Source organism: Cryptomeria japonica, chromosome 8 (assembly GCF_030272615.1).
Source record: "Cryptomeria japonica chromosome 8, Sugi_1.0, whole genome shotgun sequence".
In the NCBI taxonomy this organism is placed as follows: Eukaryota; Viridiplantae; Streptophyta; class Pinopsida; order Cupressales; family Cupressaceae; genus Cryptomeria; species Cryptomeria japonica.
Window position 1 is genome coordinate 674,808,587 of NC_081412.1, and position 15,886 is coordinate 674,824,472.

General features: G+C 40.6%; 1 protein-coding gene across 2 annotated transcripts in view; it reads right to left on the reverse strand.

Annotated features, from left to right (window-relative positions):
• Positions 1–15,886, reverse strand: part of LOC131032370 (vacuolar sorting protein 18) — a 251,231-nt gene that overhangs the window by 188,426 nt on the left and 46,919 nt on the right. The window lies entirely within an intron of this gene.

A 15,886-nucleotide genomic window follows, 5' to 3' on the forward strand; every position in this document is an offset into this window, starting at 1 on the left:
GGTTCGAGTCCTAGCTGGTCCATGCCTCAACATGGTATCAGAGCCAAGTCCAGGCTAGGAGCCCCAAGCACACGAGAGGTGTGGCTTAAGGGGGGGTGTTGGTGTTGGAAATAAGCCACACCCGGACCAACGATGGACTGGTCCAAGAGGGGCCAGTAGCTCAGTGGTAGAGCACTCCAGCAGCGTATGGAAGGTCCTAGGTTCGAGTCCTAGCTGGTCCATGTCTCAACATATTTTACTAGTTGTATGTGTGTGTATACCTCAATGTATACCTCTTCCTCCAAATTGCCAATGAGAAAAGCAGACTCGACATCAATTTGATAGACCTTACCATTCTTGAAACAAGTGAACACCAAAAATATTCTATGGCTTCTAGTCTTGCAATAGGAGAAAAAGTTTCTTCAAAGTCAATACATTCAACTTGAGAATGAACTTCACAAACTAAGCATGCTTTAGTCCTTATCACTTGACTTTCTTCATTTAGCTTATTCCTAAATACCCACTTGGTACAGATCACATTCTTATCCTTTGGCCTTGGAACGAGTTCCCATTCTCATTCTTTTCAATTTGATTCAGCTCTTCTTCCATAACATCAATCTAATACTTGTCTACCCTTGCTTCTACAAAATCCTTCGGTTCTATTTTGGATGGTAAGGAGAGGTTTGCATGTTCAGATGTTCTTGTTGATCTTCTTCCACCTCCACAATATGAGCTCAAGCACTTAATCTTTAAACCAGTTTCATTTTCAATCAGGATTTTAAAGACTTTAAAATTCTCAAATGTCTTCAATTTTTCTTTAAAGAAAGTAACACATGTCATTCTAGAGTAATTGTCAATGAGCAACATAAAGTAGCTTTCACCTTGCAAACTCTTCATTCTTGTGGACCCACGAGTTATGTATGGACAAGTACCAATAGCTTTGTTGTTGATTAGTCCTTTTTCTTGAGGCTTGATCTTGTCTATTTTGCAATACTGACATTGCTTGCAAAGAGTGTTTGAGTGTTTAGCAATCTTTGGCATATCTCTTACCAAATGTTTGGCGTTTATCTTAACTAGATTATCAAAGTTCATATGGCTCATTCTTCTATGCCATAATCAACTTTCATCCATTTGTCCTAAGAGACAATTTTCTCCCTCTATCTCATTGAGATTATATAGATTATTTGTTGTTCTATTTGACTCTGCAACTAACTTTCCTATATGTGCCTTCCTGATCTCACAACCTTGAGCTCGAAATGTAAGGCTATGTCCTTGATCACATATTTGACTAACACTAAGAAGATTATGCTTCAAACCTTCAACATACAACACATTTTCTACTCTTTATCTTTCCAATATCAAGGTTAGAAGTACCTTTACCAGCTATCCTTACCATAAATGGAAGACTCGAAGAGTACTTGCCAAATCTTAAAAAACTCACAATTTTTGCTGACAACTCGCACAAAAACTGTTGAATTTAGGTAATCAGATGTTAATCTAGTTACTTAAGTTATAAACAGATTGAGAATAATCAGAAATAATAATAAAAACACACAACACAAGACACAAGTACCCTAGGAAAACCTCCCTCTTGGAGGAAAAACCCAACATGAAAGATTCAGATCAGATTCTTAATTATAAGCAGATTACATGAATCAGATTACTTATCTGATTTGGTTGCCAATCTAGGGCAGACTGAACCTAGCATATGCAGCTGTAGTGTGTCTTCAGAGAGAGCAAAATATCGACATCAATTGAAGAGGGAGATCACTGAAGTATAGCGCACCACCTTGCCCAGCAAGTTGTCCAATGGATTCGCTCTCTAACATGCAGATTCACTGACTGTTCTTGCATAAGGCTGATCACACTTTATAACAATGTTTGCTGTCTAGAATGAATCTTGTTTATATATAAGATTCATGTTCAAGTCTTCTAAGTCGGCCTTAACTAATTTCCTTTATTTTACATATTTCACTTTGCACTTTGGCGCCCAATTTGGGGCCTACATAACTTGCAACTTGTGACACATTTCCTGTTTGGGGCCCAGCCCTATGAAATGCTTAACCACACGTTACATTTGGGCCCAGCCCTATAAACATAAATTGCTTAATCCATACGTTACATTTGGGCCCAGCCCTATAGACATAAATCACTTAACCTTATTACAATAAAATAATATTTTAATTGCCACAAGGCAACATTAAAATATGATCTGAACTAGCTAACCATTTCAACAAAAACTAGCAGAATTTTTGGAATAAACTCGTTGAGTTTTTCAAAAAACTCAACAAGCCTCTGGCAAAAACTCAGCTGCATAAAAAAAAGTGGCCCAGACGTCTTCAAGTTAGTCTCATTCTCTTCATCAAAATATATACATAAAATATAACATTTAAGTATAAGAAAGGATACTTTAAGTTATATTTCATGTATGTATTGGTAGGATGTTGAGAGTGGTTTCAGATCTCTAGGGGTTATAATGCAAATTCTAGGTTTTAGAAGATCTTATAAATCTTCAGACTTAGTCAAATTTTAATAATCAATAGGCTCCTATCAGCATTCTCTCGCTCTCTCTATCTCACTCACTTTATCTGCCCTGAATTCTAGACCTATCACTCTTCCTCTATCCCCTCTCTCTACCACTTTCTATCTCACTCTCTTCTCTCTCCCAAGATATAGACCTATCTCTCTACCTCTCTCACTCTCAAACCCCATCGAGGGGTGCTACCCTCAACCTCGTGTTGGCGAGGTGGAAGAGCCACAATGGACTCCTAGGACTAGACCCTCTACTTCTACCTCTCCCCTAGTTTTTACTAGAGCTGGGAAGAGGAAGATGTAAATTGTTCTGATGTTGTATTTTCTTTTAGTTTTACAAAAACAATTTGCTATTTTTATTTTGCTTCAAACTTTCAGGCTACCAGCTGTCAACATTCCACATGAGGATGCCATTTTGTACCCAATTTGTATTTAAACCAATCAAATATATCTAGACTCGGCTTGTTTCTTTTGTGTACTCATTTATTGACTCATAGGATGCATCTCCTCATTGAATTTTGCAACAAAAATATGCATTTCTAATTAAATTTAAGCAAATTTTTAAGTTGCCCCAATTTTTATAGAGTTTTCGCCCAATTTTTTATTCAAGCCTTGGCGAGTTTTTGCTTTTGGCGAGTAGTTCAACGATGATCCTTATTGTAGCATTATCACCAAATTTCACAGTGTCTCAATTTACTTCCTTCAAGAAGAGAAACTTGCTCTTGTCCCCTATCATGTGGCTTGAGCACCCATTGTCAATGTACCATTGATTTCCTTCATCTTGGGCATGAAATGCAATTTGCACAAGCATAGACTTCTCTTTCTTTTGATTTTCTTGCTCCTGCCTTCTTTTCCAGAATTTTTCAAGTTCTTCCTTCTGTTTAGCAGGGATATCCACTCTGTTGTCCTATCTAGGATATCCCACAAAGCTACTTCTACAAAAATGTGCTATATGACCAAGGTTGTTGGGCTGATAGCATATGATATTGTAATCCAATAAAGGAGCAAATGAGTTGTAGTTTCTATTTATGAACAGCCCTACGAAATTTTTGTTTTGTTCATCACATAATCATGTCCTGCATTTGCCCTATACTCTGCTTCCTTGTGACCAAAATGATTACAAAGAAAAACAACATCCGAAGAATGAATATTGGAACCTGGTATATGAGAATGTCTTGAACGAGATGATCTTCTAAAACCCTTTTCTCCTTGCTGTTTTTTTGAGGAATGACACCTTTCTTCTTGCTGCATATCACCTTCTTTCCTTTTGCTGCCCTCATTATTGACAGATCCCTTCAGTGCATCTGAATGGCTATTAGGCTTTTCTGCATTTATCTCCTTTGGTGGTTCACCAGCCTTTGGATTCTAATCTTCTTTGGTATTCCCTTGATAACCAAGACCGGTCTTAATGAATGGTGACCTTTGGCAATTGATAATGTATTACCTTTGGTTCAATGTATCCTAGCACTCTAGTTGGCTCTATGGTTAAATTTGTCTCCCCTTCCTATCCTTGCTCCAAGAATTCCTAATCCATTGTTAGTGACTACTGAAGTTCTGATTGTTGAAAGGGCACCTACAAGTATTAGTGCTACTTAGGTTAAGGGTGGATAAGTTTCCTAACCAACTACATTAAGAATGATGATAGCAGTATTAGCTCAGAGCCATACAAAATGGACACTAACAAGCTAATGGAAAAATAGAGAGTCTAACTTACTTTTAGTTTAGGACTGCTTGCCCTTGAGCCCAAACATGTTAAATTAGAAAACAAAGCTCATACAAGATTTCACTCATTGAACAAATATCTTGTACACTATCCAGGCACTAAGTATCACCTTTCAAAAATGGTCTACCACTGTCCAAGCCCATAACAAAAATAGTGGAATAGTGGCACAGTCAATGGAAATTCCTATGAAAAAAAAGGGAGGTGCTATACTGATCCATAAACTCTATGGATAGTCCATTGGAAGAATCACCAATACAAATCCTTTATTCATTAATTAGTTGCCCTCTATATTCCTGCAGTATTTGAACATCGAAGACTTACATCAATATAGGCATATTAACATTATCCATATCGTTGTGTCTTAGCTGGTATTAATTGCAACAGATAGCATGAAGAAACCAAAAGAACAGCAAAGCTTATATTAATGGTCACAAAATACCAAAAGAAGAGGAAAGGAAAAATGAGAGACTGGTTGAAGACATAATGGAGAAAGGTTAGTTCAGTTTACTCTTCATAAAGCTCATGTAACTTTAGAGGTGGCCTTATAGCGATCTAGGCATGAATAAACATATCAAATATTAAATGTGTACCAAGAGGTTGTTCAGGAAATGAACTAGTAAAAAACTTCATTCATTAACTAAGAACAAATTACAATAAACAGAAGTTCCAAAAATACTGTAGATATTAATTATGATACCTACTTCTATCTACCTAATATGACCATTAACATTATATAGAATTATTATTCTAACACTCTCCCTTAATGGTCAATCTATCAAAAACACCAAGTTGCCCCCTAAATTTTACAAATTTATCCCGGCAAAGACTTTGTGAGAATATCCGCAATCTAATCCACTATCAGAAAGTATTGCAACTAAACTAATCCGTCTTCTACCAGCTTGCGGATGTAGTGACAATGAAGCTCGACATGCTTGGTACGTTCATGGTAGAATGGATTTTTGGCCAGTTTGAGCACCCCTTGATTATCAGTATACAAGGAAGAAGGACCTATTTGTGGCATCTACATGTCAGAAAGCATCCTTCGGAGCCAAACTGCCTCACATGCGGCCTTGACTGATCCCCGATATTCAGCTTCGGTTGAGCAAGAGCCACGGCCTATTGCTTCTTGCTGCTCCAAGTGACAGCACCAGTACCTAAACTGAACACGTACCCAGAAGTGGATTTTTTGTCATCCACTGATCCTGCCCAATCTAAGTCAGTATAACAAATCAGTGTTGGATTGTTGCACCTACCATACAAAATGCCATAGTATGAAGTGCCTTTCACATATCAAAGCACTCACTTCGCTGCAATCCAATGATCAGCTTTTGGAGCTGTCATGAAGCAAGAGATGTAGCTAACAGCAAAACAGATGTCAAGTCTAGTGGCAGTGAGATAGATGAGGCTGCCTACTAGTTGCTTCAATTTGGTTTCATCTACTGCAGGTGAATCAGACTTGGTTGATAACTATAGCCATTTCTCCACAGGTGTGGAAGCAGGTTTACAATCCTGCATTCGAAACTTGTCAAGCAAACTACGAGCATACTTGGACTGTGAAATAAAGATACTGTCATCAATCTGCCACACTTCGACACCTAAGCAATTATGGAGAAGCCCAAAATCTCTCATGTCAAAAGATTGGCACAAGTCCCGTTTGATGGCTGTAATCAAATGTGCTGAAATGCCAGTAATGATCAAGTCATCCACGTAGACAACAAGAAAAAGGATATCATCACCAGAGAGTTTGACAGACAGATTAGTGTCAAAGGGATTGCGTTGAAAACCATGTTCAACCAAATATTGATCAATCTTGAAGTACCAAGCCTGAGGGGCTTGTTTCAATCCATATAGAGCTTTTACTAATCTGCAAACCTGATGTTCCTTACTAGGAACTTTGAAGCCAGGAGGTTGAGTCATATAAACTTCTTCTTGCAACTCACCACTGAGGAATGCACTCTTAACATCCATCTGGTGAATTTTCCATCCAAACTAAGCTGCAATGGCGAGAAGAAGACGAATAGTGCTCATCTTGGCAGTAGGAGCAAAAGTCTCCTCGTAGTCAATGCCCTCCCGCTGTATAAAACCCCGAGCAACCAATCTAACCTTGTACTTATCCAAAGTACCATCTGCATGATACTTGACTTTGTAAACCCATTTACAGCTGATAGGTTTCTTCCTAGGAAGCAGATCAAAAAGAACCCAAGTGTTATTCTTCAGATGACTATGGTATTCTGTCTCCATAGCCTTTTCCCACTCAGGAATGCCTTTACCCTCGGAATATGTCTAAGGCTAATGGATGTTGTGGATGTTGGCCATAAGTGCAAAGTTGACTGTATTCTGCTACTTTCTCTTTCGACGACCTGATCCATCCTCAAGAAGCTCATCATCACGAAGATCTCCTATTGTCTTGGCCCACCATTTAGGTCGGAGGGTAGAGGTACCAACATCTGGCACTGGAGGAACAACATCCCCTGGAGTTTCCAGAATAAAGTCATCTGAATGCAAATCCTGTGGTGCTGGATCGGTAGATTCCTCATCTTCAAAGTCAGAAAGCTCTGAAGCCCTCCCATCATGAGAACCAAGAGGAAGACGAACACCAACATCAGAAGTCTTCACAGATGAAGTCGCAAGACTAGGAGTAGTAGAAGGCATAAATGGACTAGTAGTCTCATCAACCACAACATCATGACGGAAAATGAGATGATCTGTCTCCACATCAATCAACCTGTAGGCCTTGTGGTTGTTGATGTAACCAGTAAACATAAGTGTTTGGCTCTTTGAATCTAGCTTAACACACTTAGCGTCTGGAATCCATACATGAGCCGTAGAACTGAAGACTTTCAAATGGCCCACTTTAGGCTTGCATCCTGACCAGGCTTTTTCAGGAGTCATCTTCTTGACAGCATGTGTAGGTGACCGATTGAGGAGATAGACTACAGTGTAAACTGCTTCAGGCCAGTATTTCTTAGGAACATTGCGATGCTCTATCAGAGAACGATCCATTTCAATAATGTTGTGATTCCTACGTTCAACGACACCATTCTACTGAGGGGTGTATAGTGTGGTGAGTTAGCGCTTAATGCCATGTGTAGCACAAAATGTAGAGAAGTCATTGGAACAAAACTCCCCCCCATTATCTGACCTTAGAGTGACAATTTGAGAACCAAATTCTTTCTCAACTAAGGCCTTAAACTGCTGAAATGTACTGAACACCTAATTTATTTTTTAGAAAATACACCCACATTTTCTGACTGAAATCATCAACAAATAATAAGTACCTGCAACCAATAATAGATTGAGTGTTCATTGGCCCACATACATCAACGTGAACCAATCGAAGGACCTTGGAGGCTCACCAAGAATCACAATCCAAGAATGGTGTTTGATGTTGCTTCCCAGCTTGACAAGCTCCACAAACTCCATGATTTTGAGGTTGGATCTCAGGTAGACCAGTAACCAAACCCTCCCGATATAACTGAGAGAGATAGTGCACGTTTAAGTGCCCATAACGTTGATGCCAAAGTGTGCTGATGGATGTACTCCGAGCAACCAGAGCGTGCTCCTGAGAATCGCCGGAATCAGCAAGTCGATACAAATAATGATCCTCAAGTCCCATAGCAGTTGTAGTACGAGTCTCCCTATCAACAATGTTGCAGATGGATGAACTGAAGACAACATCTAACTGAGGAGAATGCCTCATGATCTGACTGACGGAAAGGAGATTATGTTCCATTCTTGGAACATAGTAGACATCAAGAAAAATTAAATTTCTACCTCCTGAGTGAATCTGGACAATGCCCTTACCAGCAACTGTGTACTCTTCTCCTCCTCCGAAGACTACTGAATCTGAGAATGGTTCAAATTTCGTGAACCAATCCCGACGATGAGTAAAATGTCGCAAAGCTCCTGAACCAATACACAAAGCAGAAGAGTGTACTAGATCTGTTGTTCTCTTGGCCATAAAGGCATAGAAAGCAGATTCTTTCTGCTCAGAGTGTTCGTCGAGATTTGCTTTCTGTTGAGACCCTCCCTACTTCTTCTGTTCAGAAGCCAAACGAATTCGACACTCGGCCTTCATGTGGCCAAACTTATGACAATAATTGCACTGAACGTTCTTCTTCTTGCTGTCCTAAGAAGAATCGGAGCCTTTCGGTTGAGAAGATTGAACCTCCCCTTTGTCCTTAGCAGAAGATTTGGCAGAGAACGCTTGCTCGGTGGAGGTGGTACTGGTACTGCTTCCAAACTGTTGGCGCCACCGATCTTGTTGTAAAAGCTTGTTACAAAGATCGGAAAACTTCAAATCGATGTCAATGGAAGTGATATTGAGCGTTTCGATAAAATGCTCATAAGATTTAGGCAAACTCTTCAGAGTGATGACAACCATGTCCTCTTCCTCCATTGTGCGACCAATCGCCTCAAGTTGGTCACGAATGTCCTTGATCTTGATCAAGTGATCCTGTAGAGGTGTCCTTTCGTCCATCATAATCGAAAAGAGCATGTTCTTCAAAAAGAATGCTCTGCTCTTGTCAAAGGTTTCATGGAGACTCTTCAAATGGTCCCATATCTCCTTCGCAGTTTTGCCAGACGGTACCTGAGGTAGGTGCTCATCGGTGACAGAGAGTTTACTGAGCATGACAGACAAATCTCCTCCAACGTGAGGGACAAATCCCTCAATCGTTTCCTGGTGGTTTCGATTAGCACCGCATCTTGGCCCTCACCAGAGCTATTGCTACCATTTTCGCGGCTTGCTTCCTCGGCAATCCTCTTGAATCTTCTTCTTTGTTATGCTTGTTGGTCAAGAATTAATGCTCGTTGGGCAGCTTCAGAGTCCCCTACGTATTCCTTTTTGTTTTTGTCCTTATTTAGCAGATTGGGCATTAATTCTAAATTCTCCTTATGAAATAGAACAAGACATCATATTAAAAAGAACACTTTTATTAATTCATCCCTCGTATACAATGTATGTCACTGACATACTCATTATAATGGGGGTGTTCTTCTTTATTCTCCTTCACTCGTACACAGTTCAAGGATTATTTACCCCTCGCTCGGTTTCATCGCGCTCCTCTTCTTGGCGCTCGTAAAACTCTCGTAGGATTTGTTGTCGTCGGTTCTCCCGATAGGTGTCTTCCCTGCGGTTTTGAAGAGCCAAAAATGCCTGTGCCAGAAGCTTGGGCAAGTTGCTCATCAAACGATTTACCGACAAGCTTACACCAAGCGTACTCCACACAGCATCCTCTGGAACATCCTCGGTGGTGGCTTCTCTTCGTACATGTGTTTCGATCACCGCCTGGAGGATGCAGGAGAAATCTTTCGTAAGTGCTAGTTCTCCCTCGAACAGTTCTTCAAGCTCTTCGTCAAGGTTATTGCTCATCCCTTCGGGCAATGGTTGTCCCATTATCCACGTGCCATGTAGTATATTCCCGTGCTCCAAATTAATTTAGGCAACGGCACCAGATGTTTTCCCTATGGGTGTGAGTGTGTGTTTAGTGCATTGCAGATAACCAGAATATGACAATATACACAGATGCAGACAAATAGATGAACTCAATACTTCACTCTCATTGATAACATGTGCCAGTACATCAGATAACATCCAGCCTGTACTATCGTACCACAAACTGGAAACAAGGATGACTATATAGGTGTCGGCACGGTTACCCGGTGCCAACTGCCAGCAACTGTCAATTAACCGCCGACCTTTAACACAAAAATTAACACATACGTAATTACCCGACAACACTCGTGACTCTCCAGGACTCGCTCTAGGCAAAAATCACAAGAAATTAATTTTTTTGCCGAGTTCTATCGAGTTTTTGCCGAGTCCTATCAATTTTTTGCCGAGTCCCGAGTCGGGTCAGCCTTGTCGAGTCCGCACCGAGTCCGAGTCTCGTTTCTATGCACCAAACACATGTATGGAGGTTAGGGTTTGTTGAATGTCAAAAGGGAAGAAGATTTTCACAAATCACACTCAAAAACAAGAAAACACAGCATATATGTGAGATAAATCCACAAAACACATGCTTATTGTTAAGGTAAGAAGACATACACAACATGCACAAATCGAAGAGGCAAAAACGATGATATAATTCATTCACGGGCCAACATCCAAACTTATAGTTGCAGAAATGCAAGAAAATATACAAATCTTCAAGAGAAGTGCAAGAGCAGAAGATAGGTCAAGCTAGCAGGGAGAGAACCCCTTACAATGAGGCTTAACAGCCTATTTATAGAAAATTGGTCGCAAAGGAGAAACCAACAGTCAAAGAGGGGAAACCCTGACTCTTGCGTGTACAGGTGGATGTTAGTCTGAGAAGATAGGGAAGCGGCTGGATCTAACATGATTGTGTGCGCAAGAAAACTAACCATACACTGACAAAGCAATCCCAAGAAGTAAAGTACATCAAGAAGAAGGATTGCCTAGCAATCCAAGGTCAAATTGATGGCAACCTACAAAATGCATTAAATGTGCCCCTATAGCTCCATGAATCAAAATAGACAAGTTGTAGGAGTTGATGAAGCATTAAGATCTTTGAGTGTTGATCACGCCATATGTATGTGTTGTTGGTCATCAGAGATCATGCATCAGGCCATCAAGAAATTGTCACTAAGGATGAGGGGTCGGGAACTCCGAAGTCCAAAAGACCAAAGGGACAAGAGGAAGGTGAGAGAAGGATTTTGATTTTCAAGGTTTGGGGAGACATGCTAATGCTTACCATTCGGGTAAGGGTTAGACTAGTTCCTCGAATCCCGAAATCCAACAAAGGAAGGGATTTCAAGTTTTCGAGAGACGGGCCAATGCTTATCCCTTTATAAGAATTACACTAGTTCCCTAAATCCCAAAATCTGACAAAGGAAGGGATTTTTGGGTTTCCGGGTTTAGGGTGGTGTTGTGACCATTTCACACATCGCCCCATTAGAATGGGGACCCCCTCTTTTTTCGCTTGGTTTTTGCCCGCTCTTTTCTCTGCTTTTTAGGATTTTGAGTGAGGTCTGTCTGGACTAGGTCTAAACCCCTGGGGTTTCTTTTGAATGTGTTTTTAAGACAAGTCCAGTTGAATTTTGAAAGTTATTACGCATCCTCCTAAAGATGGATTACTGAAGTCAGGGTTGTCTTAGGTCAAGTCAGGATTCTGTTTGGGGTAAATTCGAAGTTTTGTCTAAGTGCTAGTATTTTGAGGGTAAGTTGTATATTTTGTCTAGGTGAATTTTGACCAAATTTTTGGAAGCAAGATAACTGACCCTGGCCTTGAAGATGACCTAATCCTGCATAATAAAGTGATTGAATGATGAAATTTTGAAGGTTCAGGGAGAATTCGTTCCTGTCCCTCTCCCAGGGACCAGGGCGAAAATATTATTTAATGCATATTTGTCTCTAACTTGTTTAAATTGTCTTGTGCAGGGTTGCCAGGGGAGTCAATTGGACGTGAACTAAAGATTTTAAGGATTTTGAGGTTTGAAGATGATGATTTTGAGTGATTAAGACAAAATAGCCCCTGTCCTTCATTGAAGGACCAAGGCGAAATGGCTTATCAGGGTCATTCTTGACCTTGGTTGATCAAATTGGAGCGTCGAAGGCACAAGGAAGGATGCAAAGAGCATAGTTGAATATCCAGACTTAATCAAAAGCGGTGAAAGGTTGAACTTTTTGTCTAACAAGACAAAATCGCTCCTGTCCCTCACCAAGGGACCAGAGCGATTTTCTCCAAAGACACCTTTTGAGACCTTCCCTAGACTTCGGTTCTCGTTCATGGCCTGTAGAAGGATGATGTCTTCCCAGCAAAGGAAATTTGAAGTGAAAAGGTAAAAGGATTTGGCCTTGAGAGCAAAAATCGCTCCTGTCCCTCACTGAAGGACTGGAGCTTGAATCCCAAATTTGCATTATCCTCACAAGATTTAAGTGATTTTACGATTGGAAGAGGCCAAGGGGAGTGTGCTCTGTCTGTTGAATATAATTTAAGTGGGCCACAAAGGAGAAAATCAACCTAAATGACAAGTTCGCTCCTGTCCCTCACCAAGGGACCAGGGCTATTTTCAAAGGGCGCTCTTGTCCCTCTCCAAGGGACCAGAGCGATTTTCCCTCAAGACAAGTTTTTGGCAAAAGGAAAGCAAGTTTCGCGTTTGAGGTGGGTGAAGGAAGATATAATCGATCCGTTGAAGATACTTTTCGAAGCTAGCAAAGCACAAGTGAGCTTATAATTGCAAAATCGCTCCTGTCCCTCTCCAAGGGACCAGGGCGAAAAACACACTAGCTAACCTTCATCTCCAAATTTGGACGAATCCAAGTCAAGACGCAAGGTCAAAATGATATTTAAAGGGTTTCATGGAAGAACGAAGTAACAAAGACCACCAAATTGATGAAAATTGGCTAAATCGCTCTTGTCCCTCACCAAGGGACCAGATTGAAATCTTCAAATATGACTAATCGCCTAACATTTTGAAATGCTACTTTTGTTTCCAAGACTCAAGACGGAATGGGGGATCATGTTTTATGCCTTGAGGAGTAACTGGAGGTTGATGTGGTCAAGAGATTGTGCAATAAACTAAAAAGCGCTCCTGTCCTCCACTGAAGGACCAAGGCGATTTTCTATAAAATCAACAATTTTCCTCCAAAGCCACGCCAAAGCAAGGTTGTGCAAAGTGAGAAATGTCTTTCGAAAGATCGTGAACAAGGAATCGCCTCCAAGAATCAACAATCCTAGGCTCAAATGTAAAAATCGCTCCTGTCCTTCACTGGAGGACCAGGGCGATAATCTTTGGAAGGAACATTTTTGTCTTGAAAAGCGAGTTAAGCATGCGTAGAACGAACACTAATGATCATTGCCTACCTCACAACTTGATTTGGCAATTAAAAAGACAAGGACCAAGGACAAAAGGATGAAATCACTCCTGTCCCTCACCAAGGGACCAAGGCGAAAATGTTTTAAGGAGCATTCATTCCAAAGATTGAATAAATCAAACTCTAAATTCACAATGAAAATGCCATCTTGAACGTCAAAGATGAGGTATTGGACGTAAAAAACAAGAAGTGTGAGGTCTAAAGTGTGTACGCACTCCTGTCCCTCTCCAAGGGACCAGAGCGATCTTGTTAATATCCATTATTTTCCATGCTTGGGCGCCAATATCCTTCTAAGACACATTAAATGCCAAATTCGATAAAACCTTGAAATATTTTGAAATTAAATTGACATTTAATAAGTGCGCATAACATTTAATAATTAATTTAAGCCTTTAAAAAATCGAAATTTTTAATTATAAAGGCATTTAAAATTAATTATTATTAAATTAAAAATAAAATTAGAGCGCTTGAGGTATTATTTAATGTTTTTTATCAAGTCGGCCTCTCCTTTTATTTGATTTTTGCCTTTTTTTTTGGCCTATTTTCCAAGTCGGCCTATGGGAGATTGCAATGGTGAGCGCCTATATAGTTGTGGTGTTTTGAAGCATTTTAATCCATCATTTAATCATCCATTCAAGTGCGATTTGGAGAAGCAAAGTAAGGGTGCGAAATCTGGTCTAAGAAGGAGCGAGTTTAGTTGAAGGCTAAAGGTGGAGCGAATTTTCCTCAAGACGTTGAAGGCTAGAGGTGGTGAATTTGATAAAGGAAGCGCATTTTGAAGACTTCCATCTACCTTTTTGCCTAGCAAATTTGCCTTATTTTACATCATTTCTTAGAGTTAGCTCTCGAGAAGAGGTATGGCGAGATCTCCCTTGTCCAAATTTTGAATTTTGAATCCCAAATTGCATAGTTATATTTAGGAAATGATAATTCAAAGATTTATCATGAAGTTTCCTAAATTTAAACTCATTCTAGTCTATATTTCTATGTTGCATAAAATATTACTCATTATGAAATGTTGTGTAGGTGTCACGATGGCGACCCCAAAGGCAGGAGCATCCACCAGTCGTCCAGCCCTCATGAAGGAAGATCAAAAGAATGAAGAACTGGAGACCAAGATCGTGTCAAAGTGGAGCAACATTGGAGATACCAACTTAGGAAACTTCAGTGTGAAGAAGTTTCGAGAGGTCCCTTACATTGGAAAACCATCACCTGTCGCAAAGAGAATAATTGAAAGTGGCATTATCAAGGCGGCCGGTTTCCCTCCAGCAGTCCAGTGCCATGAGCTGATGATCGAGTGTGCCCGCCATTATGATCCACAATCAAGATCGATCGTGTCCAAGGAAGGAAACACTTTGGCCTACCTTTCAGAGGAGGCTATAAGTGAGGCTCTCCATCTTCCAGAGCATAGAGATATGATTTACAAAAGCTTAGAAGGAGCCAGGTCAATGTACGAAGATGATCCAGACACTTGCTTGAGCATCATCAACAAGAGTTGGTTACTCAAGAGTCGTCCTCGCCTGAGCAAGATTCCCAACACACCACATAGGATCGACTTCCAGGAGGAGTACAGAGATTTGATAACTTTGCTCAACCGAGTTACAGGGGCTCCTCAAGCCTTCTATTTCGAGAAGTGGATGTTCTACTTCATCCAAGTGATAGTTCAAAGAAAAGGAACAATTCATTGGGCTAGAATGATTAGCCATTGCTTGGACGTACAGTTAAGAAGATTAAAGGCTACCAAGTCATTCCACATGAGCTCATACATCATGTATGCCTTGATCAGAAGTTTTGAATATGCGAGACTACCTCACAGAGGAGTGATCGAAAGAGGGCCCAGGGAAGTCAGAGTTTGTGATTCTTACGTCCATTTGCATCATCCACCTGGAAGTAACTATAAGCTAGTCAATGATACCTTCACGATGAACATCACCAGGACATTGCAAGGCGGGATTCACAATCGACTATCTCAAGATGCACAAAAGCTTGTAAAGAGGTATGGTGCTTGGTTCATCCAATTTCAGAAGTCTACATATATTAGAGTTCATGGATGTCCTTCACCTCCCTACATGTTGCCGAGATATCCGACAGACAGGATAGTGCTACTTGAAGTGACTAGGCAGTTGGCAGCTTATGCGAAGGCATTCAGACACAGGCATGGAAATGGAATTCCTGTGCCGATCATACTAGGAAATTCAGTTGAGGTATGTCCTAATGCTCTAGCCCTGGATGACGCAGAGAGAGAGTTGGCCTTATATTCATTTTCATTCTTTGCCTTGAGAGAGAGTTTTGATCCTTATGGGTATATAGAGGATACAGTTGGTAGAAAGTACAAGCATGAATTTCAGGTAGAGGACTTTTGGATGAATCTCTCAGATGATTTTGAAGTAAAAAGAAAGATGCATTCCAGATTGCCTTTAGATTTCACCAGGAAATGCAAAATTTATAGAGTGGCCGATCAAGCTCAGGACAGTGGCAAACATCTCCAATCATCTTATGACCGAGAAAGCAAAGCAGTGAGGATAGATTGGAATGAGCCTGAGGTTTTGGATCTAGATACTTTGATGGCTCCAGTTTTGTCTTGTACTCGCAGATGGGTTGATGTGCAACATCAGAAGCTGAGAGAGCAGAACATATCTATGACTTTTACTTTGGAGGAAAGACCAGGGGAAGGAGGAGCAAGTGTAAGTGAAGGTAATCCTCATCCCAAGAGCACAAGCGAAGGCAACCTTCGAAGCGCAAGTGAAGGCAATCCTCATCCTAGAGGCAATCCTCATCCTAGAGGCTCGAAGAGGAAAGAAAGACCTGAGAAA